Source organism: Artibeus jamaicensis, unplaced genomic scaffold (assembly GCF_021234435.1).
Source record: "Artibeus jamaicensis isolate MK-2021 breed Jamaican fruit bat unplaced genomic scaffold, CSHL_Jam_final contig_760, whole genome shotgun sequence".
Taxonomy (NCBI): Eukaryota; Metazoa; Chordata; class Mammalia; order Chiroptera; family Phyllostomidae; genus Artibeus; species Artibeus jamaicensis.
Genome location: NW_026521955.1, coordinates 1,083,528 through 1,096,875, shown reverse-complemented (window position 1 = coordinate 1,096,875; position 13,348 = coordinate 1,083,528). Strand labels below are relative to the sequence as shown.

Here is a 13,348-nt window from a genome sequence, read left to right as displayed (position 1 = left end):
CGAGTAATTACGTAATGCACCTGGGAATGCCTCCGTATTGAGTTTTTGTCCCAATGTCCGAAGGTTGTCTCTGGGGACATGAACTCCTTCACTCCTCTAGGCTGCACCCAATCGTACACTGCGGCTCCCAAGGCTGGGGGAGCTCTCAGGCAGAATAGCTGAGAGACTGCAGTGGTGGACATCAGAGGTGGGCGGTAGGGCGTGGGTGGAGCACCAAGGCATCTGTGACACCGGTGCCATAAAATAAACCTTAGTCCAGCTTGTTTGTTTTAAACGGTTTAATCTGATGGTTTTGCATTTCAGTTAGTTTTACATATGGTTTTCTTTGGGCGTCAGAGTTACTACCAAATGAACTAAAAAGCTTTGAAATATTTAAAATAGTGTCTCTGATGAAAGTTTGCAAGAATTGCTTGTAAAACTATTTGGATCCAGTGCTTTTCCAGAGGTAAGTCTCTGATGGCCTTTCAGGTTTCATCTCCATGTCATCTACAAATGCCTTCCTTTGCTCCATTTAAATCAGCTGTGGAAACAGGACCGCATCAGTTTTTGTTTGTGGGAACCAGCATAATAAGCCAAATGACCCAAGCTGTGTTTTTATAATTCATGTAAAGAGAAACACAAAGCACAATTTTCTACCAGATTCAGATACAGATAGACATACATGTAGATCATAGACATAAATATGAGTGTAAAAATGGATTCATTTCTGTCAAGGAAAAGAATAATTGAAAGAATATCCAAAAGATCTTGCCCACCATAAAGGCCACAAAGTATTGCCGAATTTCTCAGTTTATAATATTCAGTAAAAACAACTGAATGCTTCACACTTGGCATTTCTGTTACATCAGGCATATAGAATATTCACTACGTAATAAATAGAGAAATACACCTGAGGACAGAGGCGGCAAAGGTGGAGGGGTCCTGGGGGCAGCAGCAAAAGATGTTTACATTTGGAGAAAGTTATTTTTTTCTCATAAGAAACAAATTATTTTAAGATTTTGCACGAGATGTTTTGACTCTCCCTTTAGTGCAAAACCATTTTCCTCAAATAATTTACCTAATAGACATGAAGAATTGCTATCGAGCCTTTTCTCCTCCAGTTACAGCAGCGAGAAAATTATTCTACATCAGCTGCTGACAACTCGTGTCCCTCTGAGGGGCACATAATGAGAGAACTGTCAGGCATGATGAGTGTCCAGTACGGAAATATTTAATTAATGAGCTCTTGTCTTGCCTCTAGGTAATTCTTCACAGTCCTAAGGATATATACAAAGCACCCTCTGATCAGTCCAGAGATTTTTTTTAAGTTGCTGCTGAAAGACTTCCAATTTTCATTTTTTAATCCAAGTTACCTATAAAATTCTATGTATATTTTAACATGCTTAAGACTGTAAAGGAGTAAGCTGCTGTAGAATCTAAACTTTATAGCTCATATTTTAGACCTTATATTTATATTAAGAAAAAATACAACAGAATGCTGCTGTGAATTCATTTGCACATAAATTTGTGGAAGTAACTTTGTAATGTGGTAAGTAAAACAGCACATACTCCTGTTGAAATACAGGAGTGAAATACGTGTGAGTACGTGTTCAGTGTATTCATGAGGCTGGACGTGTATTCGGGATTTGTAGGCCCCTGGCAATATGTCAGTGGTCCTGGTTTCGGAGCCACCCACACTCAGGACTAAAACAATGCCAGGCTGCTCTGGAATGTTGCTTTCTTACATCAAAGCCTTTTTACCCTTTTTTAGAAGGGGGAGGTAAAGACAACAGTTCTTTATTCATATACAACTGTGGTTTAATACAACTTCCTTTTGTTTAGTCCTCAGTGAAAATGAAGAACTAATCATCTCTAAATAGCACCAACGTTAATGCTTGTCTAAAAAATGTGTAGGCCTCCCTGTGGTCTCCTGTTATTTTTGGTCACTCTTCTCTTTTACCAAGGCTAAGAGGTCATTTATTGAGTTTTACTCTCATTTTTTATTTTAGAAATTATTTGCTCTACCAGGATCTGTGTTAGGTGGTTGGGAATCAACAGGTGTGGTTCCTGTTGTGGACTCTGGTGAAACGGCTCCGCATTCCACCGAGGTACCTGCTACCCATTGCAGCCGGCAGCACCGCCCAGGGGGTATTGGCATGATCAGAAACAGAAGCCTGTTTGAATTCTGGCTCTGTCACCTACTTGCTGTTCACATAATCTCCCTTAACCTTGGCTTCCCCGTCTGTAAAATGGGGCTCACCACAGTTGTGATGAGGGTTACATGAACTAATGTTTGTGTCTGGCGTCCAAGGGCACTCTGCGTTCTTGTGTAACAAATACATATCATTCACATAGTGTGCGTCCCTAATGCTGCTTGATGGCTAGTGGACAAAGTGAGCATTTGAAAAATATTTATTACTTGTGTGATTAAACTGCCATACAAACTTCCTTATTTCATTCACATCTTTTTTCCATTTCTGGTGAACCACTCCTTTTAAGTATGAGGTGCAGAAGGAATTCTTCTAAACCAACACTAGCTCGCTAACTGATGTAACCAAGGCTGGCACAATATAACCAAAGTTCCCGTAAATTTCCCATACTTTAAATAAAAATTAAAAATCAGTTCACGATCCAGTAGTTGGAAAATACTTGGGGTCAAAAGTGGTTATCACTGAAAAAAAGTAGTTTGTTGTCCTTATCACTTTAATTCGGAGCCTAGAAAGTCTACAGATCTGTTACTCCCAGCAAGTGGTTCACCCACTCTGCCTCCCTCTGGGGTGTTAGGAGGATTAAATGATTAATACTGACACATGAGAACTGCTGAAACTATGCCTGGCTCAGAGCAAATACTCCACACAGGGCATCTGGGATTATCACAGGTTTCTCACCAGGAGGAGGGAGGTCAGGCGCTGCAGCGGCTGTGGCAGGCAACGACGCCCCAAAGGCCCGAAAGGCGTCCATTTCTCCTCCCCTCTCCCAGACAACAACCCAGCACACACGCATGCCCCTTCGCAACCAAGAGGAATGAGCATTAGAGGAGGGAAAGCTAAGAATGAGAATTTTTAAAGAACACCAAGGTGTATGGTCTGAATTATTTGGACTAGTTCTGCTGTGACTTTAGCCATCTTATTCTCTGCCCTTACTTCTTCACCTGAAAAAAAAATAAGCACATTGAAGTTTTTTTTTGTGCCCAGGTAAAAGGTGCTGTCGGTGATGAAAGTGTCATAAACAACCTTCCTAACCATTATATAAATATTAGTGAATGTTCCAACTCAAAAAAAAAAGTGCCATGCTTTTAGTAGTCTGGAAAGTATTGCAATTTGTTCAAACCAGTAGCTGTTGATTTTTGGATGCTAATCAGTACCATTTACTTTACCTTGGGAGCCTGGAGAACGTGTGGACTGTGCAAGTGCGCCATCTGCTGGCCCCAGAGACTGCTGCTGGAGTCTCCAATGCTGTTTCCACCACCTCACCTCCTGGTCCTAAATTAGCACAGTGAATACCTTGCTTTTTCAAAGACAAGTGGAGAGGGAGATAGAGACAAAGAGAGAGGGCTTATATTATCACCTAGGGAGAAAAGATCATTTTTATTCCACTCTCCAAAATGAAATAACCCTAAGAAATCATCTTTTCCAAATGCCTCATTTTACAGACATGAGAAACATGACGTTTCAAGAGCCACACAACTTTCCCAAGTGGCAGCAGGACAGGGTTCCAAGGCTCCAGCCTTGACACTGAACCCTGCTACAGTGGGGAAGATGAAGGAAGACAGAGACATGCGCCCAAACCAAGCAAACTCCCCAACCAGATTCCTGAGCCTCCTGCAGACATCCTACAGGTATGAGCACTTTATGCATCATTTGAAAAGAACCGTAACTTCTTCTACAGCCATGTAAAAACTTTCACTTCTGGTCCTAGACAAAAGCAAAAACCCTTTTATGGCTTTATTACACTTATCAAAGACAGGAAAAGTAATAGCCAGGAATACTTTCTCTTCTGATTATTTTTACTTCTCGAAAAGGCAAGGATCTAGCGGCTTAATCACATCTGCCACGCCATTCAAACAGCAGATGCCAGCCTCTGACCAGGCAGACACCAGAAAGGAAGCAAGGGCCTTCCGCCAGAAACCCTAGACTCTTACCGCTCTGGCCAGAGACACGTTCCTTTTAGTTTATACAAGCCAACTATTAAAAAAAACAAAAAACAAAAACCAGAACTGGCTTTAGTCCAGTGCTGACTTATTTGCTGTCAGACCAGGAGCCTCGTGCACGGTGGGGCCCGGCCGGAGGAGTGCTGGCGCCACCCGACAGAGGGCAGCGGCGCACAGACTCTGCACCGCCCGCGCCGCCCTTCTCCGGGGACACAAAGCCGCCCTGTGCGCGTTTTGCAGCTCCGACACTGTTCTTCTGAGAGTGGAGCCCACCGTTTCTCAGATGCCAAAATTAATCTTAAAGGCCAATGATCTGACAAGAACATACATGAATCATTAATTCTTGTTATTTTCCCCAACTCATGACTCCAGGTCCATGTTACACCCCAAAAGCTTCCCAAATCATAGTTCTTTTACAACATGACAGAGACAAATTTCGGATTCACCTGAAAAGAAGGCTGACAATTTTCTCACCATCTAGCAAAACAAATAGCACTAAACACAATCCAAAAAAATCCCCAAGGAAAATAGCTTCAAGAATCTTGAAAATCATACCTATTTTTGTTTGTAACATGTGAAATTATTACAAGTATGTTCACCGAGAGGACTATTGATGGATGACTCACAATTTAGCTAAATTCAATGAACCACATACTGTGCCTGTCCCAGTAGGTGACTCATGCACTTTTTATTTCAAGTGTCGAGTGTTTGCCAAAAACAGTGTTTAAAAAAAGTAATGAAAATTGTTCTGAAAGAGCTCGTGAATAGGGTAGGACTACCCACCGACAGCCTCATTTGTACTCTGACCACTTACGCAGGATTTGGTGGGTCTGCTCCGGTCAGGCTCTGTGGAGGGAGCGCTCACCACAGCAACGCTGGCCGGCTGCGGGCAGGTTCTCCGCTCACTGTGCGTGGTTATCCCTCTCAATACCCACGTCTCATGAAAGGTTTGGGACACTTGTGGGCGCCCCAATTATGTGTGCTTGGGGTACACAGGATCTTGATAAAATACGTACATTCAGTTACCATTTCTCTTCTGTTGAGCTTACCTTTTTTTTCTACCTTTTAAATTTGTTTTTAAAAATTAATTGTCAAGAGAAAAAAAAGCAAACGAGGGACAAAAGGTCACCCAGAGGAAATAATGAAAATGACTACTGTTGGTGAAAAACAGGGCACACACTTTATTCTGACCCTGAAGGGTTTCATATGCACCTGCTAATTGGCTATTCCCAGGCCCCTTTCTCAGCCTGCCTCTCTGTCCAGCCAAAGGAAGAGTGTATAGGGCCCCACAGACCCACTGATGTTCTCTTTCAAAAAAATATTGAATCTGCTCTTCACTAAATAACATGCTCATAGGGCCCTGAAAGCCATTGAATATTAATTTGTGTTTTAATAAATATTTAAAGTTGAGGTTATTTCAAGGGAAAGGATTTTAACCCTTACAAATGTATTTCCTTAAAATTCTCACCCAAGGATATACTTATCAATTTGAGAGAGAGAGGAAAGGAATTGGGGAGAGAGAGAAACATAAATGTGAGAGGGAAATGTTGATTAATTGCCTCCCATAAGCGCCCAACTGGGGATCAAACCCACAATTCAGGTATGTGCCCTGACCAGGAATTGAACCTGCAACCTTCTGGTGTATGGGACAACACTCCAACCAGCCAAGCCCCCTGGCCAGGGCCAAATGTATTTTTAAATGATGTGAGGATGAGAAGAGACAAAGTTAGTAGTGCTATTAGTATTTATTCCTAAAGAGTTTATTCTTTTAAATCACAAATGACCATTTTTCAGGTCATAGGTTGGCTTTTTGGTTTGCTCATCATTTTAGGTAAATAATAATGAAGTGTGCACTGTCCCTTTAAGGTCCTTTGAGACCTTCCTCCTCCCACACTGTAGATATCACTTCTTCCTACAACAGGCTTTTAAAACTAGGAAGTGCATCAAGAACTTAGTAGGCTGACCCAGTGCTTTGCATTCTGTGGTCACCCCTTAGAGGTTTTTGATCTCTTATTGCTTAGCAACATCTACATAGATATAATTTCCATCTAATGGTGAAATCAAGTACTTTTGGCTTCTGTTAATGTTGAGATAAGCAGATCTCTAGAAACCCTACACAGCAAAGGATACTTGGGTGTTATTTTATGTTTACAAGAATAAAAAAACAGAAGAGAGTGGCTTTTTCTTTCTTACCTGCTTCTTGTCCGTTCTGTTTATCAATTGCTGCATAACAAACCACTTCAAAACTTAGTCGCCTAGGACAACTACTTATAGTCTCAGCTGCAGGTCTATGGTTGACTATGCTCAATTGGATGCCTATGGCTTTTTGATCTTTTACGCAAAACAGGAGCTAAAGTTTTCGGAAAGCCAGCATGGGCCAGACACCCAAAATGACTTCTTTCACATCCTGATGCCTGGGCTAGGATGGCTGGAGCAGCTGGCTAGACATCTCTATTTCCACATGGCTACCTTGGGCCTCACGGCACTGGCTTACAGGGTGTGTATGGGGGGAGGGGGCAGGGGGTGAGGAGAAGCAGAAAGGTCCATTCATAGGAAGGGATATTGTATCACTACATTGTTTGGAATTGCTTGTGCATGGTGATAATAAAAAGCAGATCAAGTTTTGGTTGGTTTTAATACTGTTTTTAAATTCTCTACAGACAATTCATCCCCTAATTCTCCACACTCAAGATGGACTAGAGTCCGTGGTCCCAGTACACTGCTGCTTCATAACATGGTCTTCTCTGGATAGTTGGACTTGTTGCCTGGTCAATGACTTCCTACAGAGCTAGCATTCCAGAAGGATAAGCGAACACTGTGAGCCTTGTTGTGACCAAGCCTCAGAGTAATGGAGTGTCACATCCACTGCATGCTATGGGTCAAAAGCAAGTCTCATGGCCATCCTAGAGTCCTGGGGAGAAGACTGAACGAGTGGGAGTGCTGGAAGGCAGACTTCACTGGGGGCCATCTTTGGAGACCAGCAACTTCTTTCTCCATTCCCATCTGTAGTTCCAAGCCATGTGTTTATTTAAGCAAAGCTACAGTCACCTGGATTTCAACTAGGAACCTACCACAGCTTTGAAGGACTTTGCTGAAAGAGATTTGGAATTTTCTTTTTTTTTTTGAGCTTTGAGATCCTCTGATGAATTTTTAAAAATTATTTCTTGCTTAGATAACAGGACTTCAAGTGCATAGTGTTGCCACTGATTTCAGAGTCAATCCATTTCTTTCACCTTAACCTTGCACTAAAATTCTTCCAAATGGTTGTATTAATAACTCAACTCCATTGTTCATATGTACTCATCTGAACTTAGAACTTTCCAGAGTTATGTCACTTCATTATGACTCAAAATTACTCACAGAAGTCCTAGGCCAGCTGTGAATAGAATCTTCAGGCTTCCTGAACCCATAAATTATGACTAACCTGAATGTCAAGACCCTAAAGACTTTAATATTTCTTAAAATAGCAATAGCGAGCCCTTTTCATGTGGCAGGCACTATTCTCTGTGTTTCATGTATATCAACTCACCCAAAGCTCCCAACTGTATAAATAACAGTGGTTATTCTTATTTATGGATGAAGAAACCGAGGCCCAAAGAGATTCAGGGATTTGTCTCAGATCCCAAAACTAGTAATGAGAAGAACTAACAAAGTCTGATTCTAGAACCCAAACATTTATTAATTATGCCATGATGCTCCACAAATCACAGAGTAGTTATCACTGAGCAAGAAAGAACATGTATAAGATTTTGCACCAAGTTCTGAAGAAAAGTTTTTGCAGTCAATAGTTCAATCAGCCAAATGTCTTAAACGTGCTGAGGGACGCCAATGTTATGACTTGCTCCTCACATGCAAACAGGTCAGTACCTACCAAGGGGGAGAACACCGATAACCAAACAGTAGCAGAAGAGTGGCAATTGGTACTACACATAAATAAGTCCTACACATAAATAAGTCCTACACTGTGTGCTGATTGAGACTATAGGTTGTAGGAATTGAGCTGGGGTCAGGGAAAACACTGCAACACTGGACAGAACACTTTCTCATTCAGCCAAATCACAAATGCACATTTTCTTTTCACATAGGCATTGCCATCTGTGACTTTCGGTCCCTCTATGACTACACAGTTAATACAGAGTGGTCCACTAAACATCAGACACACGTGCTTTATACAGCAGCCTGATTTCAGTAGCCCTCTCTCACAAAGCCATCATTCCAAACTGTTAGGGTATCATGAAGAAGTAACCAGGATGAAAAATTTGTTTAAATGTTTAACAAGGAGTGTGACTTACTATCTCAGAGAGTGGTTATCCTGAAGAATAAAAGCTGAGCCCTCCACTGATTCGTGTACTAAAGTAAAAGCTTGGCTCAGCTCAGAGAATAAAGCTTCCTCACACCTATCAGATTCTAAGCTCTGAATCTAGCTCTGACCTTGGGCTGGTCACTTAACTTGCAGAGAGAAACGATAATATAGGTAAAGAACTTACAGATGAATAATGACATTGAAACTGCAGTAAATCTACTATTCTATGACACAAAAATGCCAGACACTATGTTTGGGCGAAAGCAGTCCTTCAAGAGCACTGACCTACTCAAAGGCAACTACTTTAAACAAGGTTCTGGGGAGATCTAAGATGACAGAGGAGCAAGGGGAAGCTACACTGACCTCCTCCCAGGACCAATCTGGAATTACAACTTCCAGGATGATGTAGAGAAATCATCCTGAATAACCAACTGAACACCAGCTGGAAAGAAGCCTTATAACCAAGGACAGACAGGCAGAAGAAACCGCTTCACAAGAAGACTGGTAGGGAGTGTGGAGGAGGCGTGAGAGGGCTGGCTGGACTCCCTCAGGTGGCAGCTGAAGTTCCAGAGGGATACTTGAGCAGCTGGGGGATCCCCCTGAGAAGTGCGGGGTCTAAACCCCAAGCTGGGCTCCCAAGCCAACAGCAACCAGAGCCAGAAAGGAACCCAGATAACATCCATCTGTGAAAAGCAGCAGGGTTTCTGTCTGGCAAGGAAAAATGGCTGGAAATGTAGAGCCTCTTAAAGGACCAATAATTTTGTCTGTAGACACTTACCTGGGGCTCCCTTATCCTGGGCAGAGTAGACTAAAGACACTTCAGAGCAGTCTGGGGCTGGTGGTTGTGGGGAGAAAACTGAAGAAACCAGAGTCCCTGTGCTGAGTCATTAGCCATAATGCAAAAGCAGGCTTTCTCAGAGAACTCCTCTCCAAATGGCATCAGCCTGAGGGGCAGCAATAGCCCCGCCCCCAGGAATTTCTCTGCCCCACCCTATAGTGCTTAAGCCAGGCTGCTGATTACAGCTTGATTAGATTAACAGCTGATTGGTTTAAAGGTTGATTAGTATAGCAGATGGAGCAAAAAAATACAAAGAAGCGGGGGAAAATGGAAAGACAAAGAAACATACACCAAATGAAAGAACAAGAGAATTCCAGAACTAGATGAAATAAAAGCACAAGAGGGTTGGCTGGACTCTTTCAGACAGAGAGCTTAGAGTAATAATTGTAAGTATACACAAAAGCATGAAAAAAAACATAGAAACCATAAAAACTCGAACAGTCAGAAATAATGCTATACCAGAAATAACTATTACATTGGAAGGAATAAACAGTAGGCTAGATAAAGCAGACAATCATCATATCAAAGTTTTCGAAGACAAGGTAGAAAACCACACCCAGACAGAACAGCAAAAAGAAAAAAGAATTTAAAAAAATGAGGAGATCTTAAGAAACATTTTGACAACATAAAGCATAACAACATCTGTATCATGGGAATACCAGAAGGACAAATAGTTAGCAAGAGATCAAGAACCCAGCTGAAGAAACAGCCTGGCTGGTGTAACTCAGTGGATTGAGTGCCAGCCTGCAAACCAAAGGGTTACCGTTTTGATTCCAAGTCAGAGCACATGCCTGGGTTGCAGATCAGGTCCCCAGTAGGGGGCACATGAGAGGCAACCACATATTGATGTTTCTCTCCCTCTGTCCCTCCCTTACCCTCCCTAAAAAGAAAGAAAGAAAGAAAGAAAGAAAGAAAGAAAGACCAAAAACTTCCATAATCTGGTGAAGAAAAAAGTCACACATGCTCAGGAAGCTCAAGACCAAAGATGCCTACACCAAGACACACCACAATTAATAGGACAAGGCTTAAAAACAAGACAGAATCCAAAAAGCTGCAAGAGTAAAGCAGGTAGTAACCTACAAGGGAGCACTAATTAGCCTGGCATCTGATTTCTCAGTAGAAACATTTCAGGACAAAAGGGAGTGGCATGAAATATTCAAGGTGATGAAAAGGAAGGACTTACAACCAATACTACTTTACCCAGCAAGACTATCATCTAAAGTTGAAGGAAAAATAGGAGCTTCCCAGACAAGAACAAGCTAAAGAAATTTTTTAGCAACAAACCAGCACTGCAACAAATGTTAAAGGGCTTGCTTTAAAGAGAAGAAAAAGAAAAAGAGAAAAAATAAAGAGGAAAACAGTCCAACAGTAAGAAGGCACTGCACATGTATCTGTCTATAATCACCTTAAATATAAATGCCTTAAATGCTCTGACTGAAAATAAGACCCATATATATGCTTCCTTCTAGAGACCCATCTCAGATCCAAAGATACAGACAGACTAAAAGTAAAGAGTTGGACCAGATATTTCATGCAAATGAAAAAGAAAATAAAGCTGTGGTAGCAGTACTTATATCTCACAAAACAGACTTTAAAACCAAGGCCATACTAAGAGGCAAAGAAGGACACAATAAAATGATACAGGGAACAATCCAACAAGAGAATATAACCCTAGTAAACATTTATGCACCCGACATAGGGGCACATAAATATGTAAAACAAATCTTAGTGGACATAAAGAGTAGATCAACAGAAATACAGTCATACTTAGGGATCTTAACATCACTTTGACTTCAATAAGTAGATCTTCCAGGCAGAAAATCAACAAGGAGACAGTGACCTTGAACAGCACACTAGATTAAATGGATTTCATTGATATCTTCAGAGCATTTTACCCCAAAACACCAGAATATACATATCTTTCGAATGCACATGGAGTGTTTTGTAGGATAGACCGCATGTTATGACACAAAACAAAGCTCAGTAAATTTAAGAAAATTGAAATCATATCAAACATCTTCTCTGACCACAATGCTATGAAACTAGAAATCAATCAACAGAACAACACTGAAAAACATGCAAAGACATGAAAGCCAAATAACATGTTATTAAACAATGAATGGATCAACAATGGGACCAAGGAGGAAATCAAAACATTCCTTGAAACAAATGAAAATGAGGGAACAACAATCCAAAATCTGTGGGACACTGGGAGAGCAAGTAGGGAGAAAATATATAGTATTACAGGCCTACCTCAAAAAATAAGAAGAAGCTCAAATAAATTATCTAACTTCACAATTAAAGGAACTTGAAAAGTACCACAAAGACTAAAGAGAGTAGAAGGAAAGAAATAATAAAGATCAGAGCAGAAATTTTAAAAAATACAGTCTAAAGGACAATACAAAAAAATCAATGAATCTAGCCAGTTCTTTGAAAATATGAACAAGATTGACAAATATTTAACTAGGCTCATCAAGAAAGAAAAAGATCCAAATAAATAAAATTAGAAATAAAACATTAGAAATAACACTGACACTAAAGAAATACAAAGGGTTGTAAGAAAATATTATGCACCATTATATGACAAGTAATTAGACAACCTAGATGAAATGGATAAATTCTTAGAAATATACAATTTCCCAAAAATAAATCAAGAAGAATCAGATAATCTGAATAGACAGGTTACACCTAATGAAATAGAAACATTAATCAAAAAAAGATCACAAAAAATAAAAGCCCTGGACAAGATGGCTTCACAAGTGAATTTAACCAAACATTCCAAGAACTAACATTTCTTCTTCTCAAACTATTTCATAAAGTTCAAGAAGAGGAAAGGCTCCCAAACTCATTTTACAAAGCCATCATTTTTCTAAATCCAAAACCAGGTAAAGATACAACAAAGAAAGAAAATTATAGACCAACATTACTAATGAACACAGATGCTGAAATACTCAAGAAAATATTACCAAACCAAATATGGCAATACATCAAAAAGTTCATATACCATGATGAAGTGGGATTTATTCTGGGAATGCAAGGTTGGTACAACATCTGCAATTCAATAAATGTGATTCACTAAATTTTAAAAAATGAAGGATAAAAACCACATGATCATATCAATAGATGCAGAGAAAGCTTTTAATAAAATCCAGCATTCATTTATGATAAAAAAAAAAAACTCTCAGCAAACTGGGACGAGAGGGAACATACCCAAACGTAATAAAGGCCAGTAATGGAAGTAGTACTTCCAGTACTTCACTAGGTGAGGAATTAAAAGGCATCCAAATTGGAAAGGAAGAAGTAAAACTGTCTTGATTTGCAGTTGACATGCTACTGTACTTAGAGATACCCAGATTAGTATGCTATTAAATGATTGGTAGTTTTTCTTTCAGAATATATTCAAATGGATCAAAGCAAATGTTGACTATATTTTGTAGGAGTTGTATCTAAAAGCAAACAATTAGTCCATAAAAAACAAACAACACAATTAAAAAATGGGCAAAGGACCTGAATAGACACTTTTCCAACGAGGACATGCAGATGGCCAATAGACGTATGAAAAGATGCCCAATGTCACTAATCATCAGAGAAATACACATTAAAACCACAATGAGATATCATCTCACACCTGTTAGAATGGCTGTCATCAATAAGTCAACAAACTAGTGCTGGTGAGGTTGTGGAGAAAAGGAAACCCTCATGTACTGTTAGTGGGAATGCAGATTGGTGCAGCCACTGTGGGAAGCAGTATGGAGATACCTCAAAAAATTAAAAATGGATCTGCCTTTTGACCCAATGATCCCACTGCTGCAAATGTATCCACAGGAACCCAAATAGTAATTCGGAAAAACGTAATCACCCCTATGTTCATTGCAACATTATTTATAATTTCCAAGATATGGAAGCAGCCCAAGTGTCTATCAGTAGAGGAGTGGATAAAACAACTATGGGACATCTACACAATGAAATTCTACTTGGCCATAAAAAAGAAGGAAGTTTTACCCTTTGCAGCAGTATGAATGGACCTGGAGAATATTATGCTAAGTTAAATAAACCAGAGAAAGACAAATATCGTATG

General features: G+C 40.2%; 1 long non-coding RNA gene across 1 annotated transcript; it reads right to left on the bottom strand.

The window, feature by feature from the left end:
• Positions 1 to 337: 337 nt before the first annotated feature.
• Positions 338 to 9,345, bottom strand: LOC128628464 (uncharacterized). Its single transcript, XR_008392869.1, has 3 exons — positions 9,211 to 9,345; positions 3,356 to 3,486; positions 338 to 520 (listed from the first exon to the last, which is right to left on the bottom strand). It is a non-coding gene; the product is annotated as an uncharacterized LOC128628464 (long non-coding RNA).
• Between the last annotated feature and the right edge of the window lie 4,003 nt (positions 9,346 to 13,348).